Source organism: Lipotes vexillifer, unplaced genomic scaffold (assembly GCF_000442215.2).
Source record: "Lipotes vexillifer unplaced genomic scaffold, Lipotes_vexillifer_v1.1 scaffold86, whole genome shotgun sequence".
Taxonomy (NCBI): domain Eukaryota; kingdom Metazoa; phylum Chordata; class Mammalia; order Artiodactyla; family Lipotidae; genus Lipotes; species Lipotes vexillifer.
Genome location: NW_006785406.1, coordinates 706,426 through 712,948, shown reverse-complemented (window position 1 = coordinate 712,948; position 6,523 = coordinate 706,426).

Below are 6,523 nucleotides of genomic sequence, written 5' to 3'. Positions count from 1 at the left end.
AGGTTTTTTTTTTTTTTTTTTTTTTGAAGAGTACATTCAAGTAGCTTTAATACATCTTTTTCCAGTTTTTAAAGTAAATTTATTTATTTATTTATTTATGGCTGCATTGGGTCTTCGTTGCTGCACGCAGGCTGTCTCTAGTCGTGGTGAGCGGGGCGTTACTCTTCGTTACGGTGCGCCGTCTTCTAATCGCGGTGGCTTCTTTTTCTGTGGAGCTTGATCTCTAGGCAAGCAGGCTTCGTGGCACACGGGCTTCAGTAGTTGTGGCACGCAGGCTCAGTAGTTGTGGTGCGTGGTTTAGCTGCTCCGCAGCATGTGGAATCTTCCCGGATGAGGGCTCGAGCCCGTGTCCCCTGCATTGGCAGGTAGATTCTTAACCACTGCGCCACCAGGGAAGTCCCAGGACTCCTTTTTGCCTTGAGTTAGTTTGAGTGGATTTCTGTTCCTTACAATAAAAGATTCTCTGATTAGAATGATCTATGATTGTCCAGTTGCTCAAGTCAGGAAACCTGGGGGTCACCTTGGACTCTCCTTGTCTTCTTTGTTGTCCTGGAGCCTGAATATATGAGAAGGAGGAGACCCTGGGACAGACCCTGAGAAATACCAACATTTAAGGAGTGAAAGAAGAATCTTCAATGGAGGAGGAGAAGGAGAAGTCAGAGAAACGGAAGGAAAACTAGGAATGCCTCCTGAGACATCCAGAGTGAATGGGGGGAGTGGCTACAAGCACTAACGGTCATCAGATCCTAAATCAACTTGTTTTTGTTTTGGTGGGTGATAAAAAGTAAACAACTTTTTTGAAATACACTATCTTAAAACTGGGATTTGGGGGAAGAGCATTTGGGTGAGGGAACACATAAGCCATCCTCCAGTGGAAGCCAAGGCAAGTCGTTTATTTATTTTTAAATTTTATTTTTTTGTTATTGTCATTTTTAACATCTTTATTGGAGTATAATGGCTTTACATTGTTGTCTTCATTGCTGTTGTATAACAAAGTGAATCAGCTATATGTATACATATATCCCCATATCCCCTCCCTCTTGAGTCGCCCTCCCACCCTCCCTATCCCACCCCACTAGGTGGTCACAAAGCACTCAGCTGATCTCCCTGTGCTATGCGGCTCCTTCCCACTAGCTGTCTATTTTACGTTTGGTAGTATATATAAGTCTATGCCACTCTCTCACTTCGTCCCAGCTTACCTTTCCCCCTCCCTGTGTCCTCAAGTCCATTCTCTACGTCTGCGTCTTTATTCCTGTCCTGCCCCAGGTTCTTCATAACCATTATTTTTTTAGCATATGGTGTTTGTTTTTGCTCTTTCTGACTGTTTTTGCTCTTTCTGACTTACTTCACTCTGTATGACAGTCTCTAGGTCCATCCACCTCACTACAAATAACTCAATTTCATTTCTTTTTACAGCTGAGTAATACTCCATTGTATATATGTGCCACATCTTCTTTATCCATTCATCTGTTGATGTACACTTAGGTTGCTTCCATGTCCTGGCTATTGTAAATAGTACTGCAATGAACATTGTGGTACGTGGCTTTTTCTGAGTTACGGTTTTCTAAGGGTATATGGCCAGTAGTGGGATTGCTGGGCCATATGGTAGTTCTATTTTTAGCTTTTTAAGGAACCCATAACGTTCTCCATAGTGGATGTATCAATTTACATTCCCACCAACAATGCAAGAGGGTTCCCTTTTTTCCACACCCTCTCCAGCATTTACTGTTTGTAGATTTTTTTTTTTTTTTTGTGGTATGCGGGCCTCTCACTGTTGTGGCCTCTCCCGTTGCGGAGCACAGGCTCCGGACGCGCAGGCTCAGCGGCCATGGCTCACGGGCCCAGCCGCTCCACAGCATGTGGGATCTTCCTGGACCAGGGCACGAACCCGTGTGCCCTGCATTGGCAGGCGGACGCTCAACCACTGCGCCACCAGGGAAGCCCTGTTTGTAGATTTTTTGATGAAGTCCATTCTGACTGGTGTGAGGTGATATCTCATTGTAGTTTTGATTTGCATTTCTCTAATAATTAATGATGTTGAGCATTCTTTCATGTGTTTGTTGGCAATCTGTATATCTTCTTTGGAGAAATGTCTATTTAAGTCTTCTGCCTATTTTTGGATTGGGTTGTTTGTTTCTTTGATATTGAGCTGCATGACCTGCTTGTAAAGTTTGGAGATTAATCCTTTGTCAGTTGCTTCATTTGCAAATATTTTCTCCCATTCTGAGGGTTGTCTTTTGGTCTTGTTTATGGTTTCCTTTGCTGTGCAAAAGCTTTGAAGTTTCATTAGGTCCCATTTGTTTATTTTTGTTTTTATTTCCATTTCTCTAGGAGGTGGGTCAAAAAGGATCTTGCTGTGATTTATGTCATAGAGTGTTCTGCCTATGTTTTCCTCTAAGATTTTTTTTGCAGTACACTGGCCTCTCACTGTTGTGGCCTCTCCCACTGTGGAGCACAGGCTCCGGACGCACAGGCTCAGCAGCCATGGCTCACGGGCCTGGCTGCTCCGTGGCATGTGGGATCTTCCCAGACTGGGGCACGAACCCATGTCCCCTGCATCGGCAGGCAGACTCTCAACCACTGCGGCACCAGGGAAGCCCCCTCTTAGAGTTTTATAGTGTCTGGCCTTACATTTAGGTCTTTAATCCATTTTGAATTTATTTTTGTGTATGGCGTTAGGGAGTGTTCTAATTCATTCTTTTACATGTAGCTGTCCAGTTTTCCCAGCATGAGTTATTGAAGAGGCTGTATTTTCTCCATTGTATAATCTTGCCTCCTTTACCAAACATAAGGTGACCATATGTGTGTGGGTTTATCTCTGGGCTTTCTATCCTGTTCCATTGATCTATCTTTCTGTTTTTGTGCCAGTACCATACTGTCCTAATTACTGTAGCTTTGTAGTATAGTCTGAAGCCAGGGAACCTGATTCCTCCAGCTCCAGTTTTCTTTCTCAAGATTGCTTTGGCTATTTTGGGTCTTTTGTGTTTCCATACAAATTGTGAAATTTTTTGTTCTAGTTCTGTGGAAAACGCCAGTGGTAGTTTGATAGGGATTGCACTGAATCTGTAGATTGCTTTGGGTAGTATAGTCATTTTCACAATGTTGATTCTTCCAATCCAAGAACATGGTATTTCTCTCCATCTGTTTTTATCATCTTCAATTTCTTTCATCAGTGTCTTATAGTTTTCTGCATACAGGTCTTTTGTCTCCTTAGGTAGGTTTATTCCTCGGTATTTTATTCTTTTTGTTGCAGTGGTAAATGGGAGTGTTTCCTTAATTTCACTTTCAGATTTTTCATCATTAGTATATAGGAATGCAAGAAATTTCTGTGCATTAATTTTGTATCCTGCTACTTTACCAAATTCATTGATTAGCTCTAGTAGTTTTCTGGTAGCATCTTTAGGATTCTCCATGTAGAGTATCATGTCATCTGCAAACAGCTTTACTTCTTCTTTTCTGATTTGGATTCCTTTTATTTCTTTTTCTTCTCTGATTGTTGTGGCTAAAACTTCCAGAACAATGTTGAATAATGGTGGTGAGAGTGGGCAACCTTGTCTTGTTCCTGATCTTAGTGGAAATGTTTTCAGTTTTTCACCATTGAGGATGATGTTGGCTGTGGGTTTGTCATATATGGCCTTTATTATGTTGAGGACAGTTCCCTCTATGCCTACTTTCTGCAGGGTTTTTATCATAAATTGGTGTTGAATTTTGTCAAAAGATTTTTCTGCATCTATTGAGACGATCATATGGTTTTTATTCTAGAGTTTGTTAATATGGTGTATCACATTGATTGATTTGCATATATTGAATAATCCTTGCGTCCCTGGGATAAACCTCACTTGATCATGGTGTATGATCCTTTTAATGTGCTGTTGGAGTATGTTTACTAGTATTTTTTTGAGGATTTTTCATCTCTGTTTATCAGTGATATTGGTGTGTAGTTTTCTTTTTTCATGCCATCTTTGTCTGGTTTTGGTATCAGGGTGATGGTGGCCTCGTAGAATGAGTTTGGGAGTGTTCCTCCCTCTGCTATATTTTGGAAGAATTTGAGAAGGATAGGTTTTAGCTCTGCTCTAAATGTTTGATAGAATTTGCCTGTGAAGCCATTTGGTCCTGGGCTTTTGTTTGTTGGAAAGTTTTTAATCACAGTCTCAATTTCAGTGCTTGGATTGGTCTGTTCATATTTTCTATTTCTTCCTGGTTCAGTCTTGGGAGGTTGTCCTTTTCTAAGAATTTGTCCATTCCTTCCAGGTTGTCCATTTTATTGGCATATAGTTGCTTGTAGTAATCTCCCATGATCCTTTATACTTCTTCAGTGTCAGTTGTTACTTCTCCCTTTTCATTTCTAATTCTGCTGATTTGAGTCTTCTCCCTTTTTTTCTTGATGAGTCTGTCTAATGGTTTATCAATTTTGTTTATCTTCTCAGAGAACCAGCTCTTATTTTATTGATCTTTGCTATCATTTCCTTCATTTCTTTTTCATTTATTTCTGATCTGATTTTTATTATTTCTTTCCTCTGCTAACTTTAGGGCTTTTTTGTTCTTCTTTCTGTAATTGTTTTAGGTATAAGGTTAGGTTGTTTATTTGAGATGTTTCTTGTTTCTGGAGGTAGGATTGTATTACTATAGACTTCCCTCTTAGATCTGCTTTTGCTGCATCCCATAGGTTTTGGGTTGTTAAGTTTTCATTGTCATTTGTTTGTAGGTCCTTTTTGATATCCTCTTTGATTTCTTCAGTGATCTCTTGGTTATGTAGTAACATATTGTTTAGCCTCCATGTGTTTTACAGTTTTTTTCCCTGTAATTGATATCTAGTCTCATAGTGTTGCTGTTGGAAAAGATACTTGATATGATTTCAATTTTCTTAAATTTACCAAGGCTTGGTTTGTGACCCAAGATTTGATGTATCTGGGAGACTGTTCCATGAGCACTTGAGAAGAAAGTGTATTCTGTTGTTTTTGGATGGAATATCCTATAAATATCAATTAAAGCCATCTTGTTTAATGTGTCATTTAAAGCTTGTGTTTACATATTTATTTTCATTTTGGATGATCTGTCCATTGGTGAAAGTGGGGTGTTAAAATCCCCTACTATTATTGTGTTACTGTCGATTTCCCCTTTTATGCCTTATGTATTGAGGTGTTCTTATGCTGGGTGCATATATATTTACAATTGTTATATATTCTTCTTGGATTGATCCCTTGATCATTATGTAGTGTCGTTCTTAGTCTCTTGAAATTGTCTTTATTTTAAAGTCCATTTTGTCTGATATGAGAATTGGTGCTCCAGCTTTCTTTTGATTTCCATTTGCATGGAATATCTTTTTCCATCCTCTCACTTTCAATCTGTATGTGTCCCTAGTTCTGAAGTGGGTCTCTTGTAAACAGCATATATATGGGTCTTGTTTTTGTATCCATTCAGCCAGTCTGTGTCTTTTGGTTGGAGCATTTAATCCATTTACACTTAAGGTAATTATTGATATGTATGTTCCTATTACCATTTTCTTAATTGTTTTGGGTTGGTAATTGTAGGTCTTTTCCTTCTCTTGTGTTTCCTGCCTAGAGAAGTTCTTTTAGCATTTGTTGTAAACCTGGTCTGGTGGTGCTGAATTCTCTTACCTTTTGCTTGTCTGGAAAGGTTTTATTTTCTCCATCAAATGTGAATGAGATCCTTGCTGGGTAGAGTAAACTTGGTTGTAGGTGTTTCCCTTTCATCACTTTAAATCTGTCCTGCCACACCCTTCTGGCTTGCAGAGTTTCTGCTTAAAGATCAGCTGTTAACCTTATGGGGATTCCCTTCTATGCTATTTGTTGCTTTTCCCTTGCTGCTTTCAATATTTTTTCTTTGTATTTAATTTTTGATAGTTTGATTAATATGTGTCTTGGTGTGTTTCTCCTTGGATTTATCCTGTATGGGACTCTCTGCCCTTCTTAGACTTGATTATTTCCTTTCCCATATTAGGGAAGTTCTCAACTATAGTCTCTTCAAATATTTTCTTAGTCCCTTTCTTTTTCTCTTCTTCTGAGACCCACATTATTCGAATGTTGGTGCATTTACTGTTGCCCCAGAGGTCTGTGAGACTGTCTTAATTCTCTTCATTCTTTTTTCTTTATTCTGCTGTGCAGTAGTTATTTACACTCTTTTATCTTCCAGGTCACTTATCCGTTCTTCTGCCTCAGTTATTCTTCTATTGATTCCTTCTAGAGAAGTTTTAATTTCATTTACTGTGTTATTCATCATTGTTTGTTTGCTCTTTAGTTATTGTATTTTCTCCATTCTATTTCCAAGATTTTGGATCATCTTTACTCTCATTACTCTGAATTCTTTGTCAGGTAGACTGCCTATTTCCTCTTCATTTGTTTGGTCTGGTGGGTTTTTACCTTGCTCCTTTAACTGCTGTGTATTTCTCTGTCTTCCCATTTTGCTTAACTTACTGTTTTTCAGGTCTCCTTTTCGCAGGCTGCAGGTTCATAGTTCCTGTTGTTTTTGGTGTCTGCCCCCAGTGGGTAAGGATTTTTCAGTG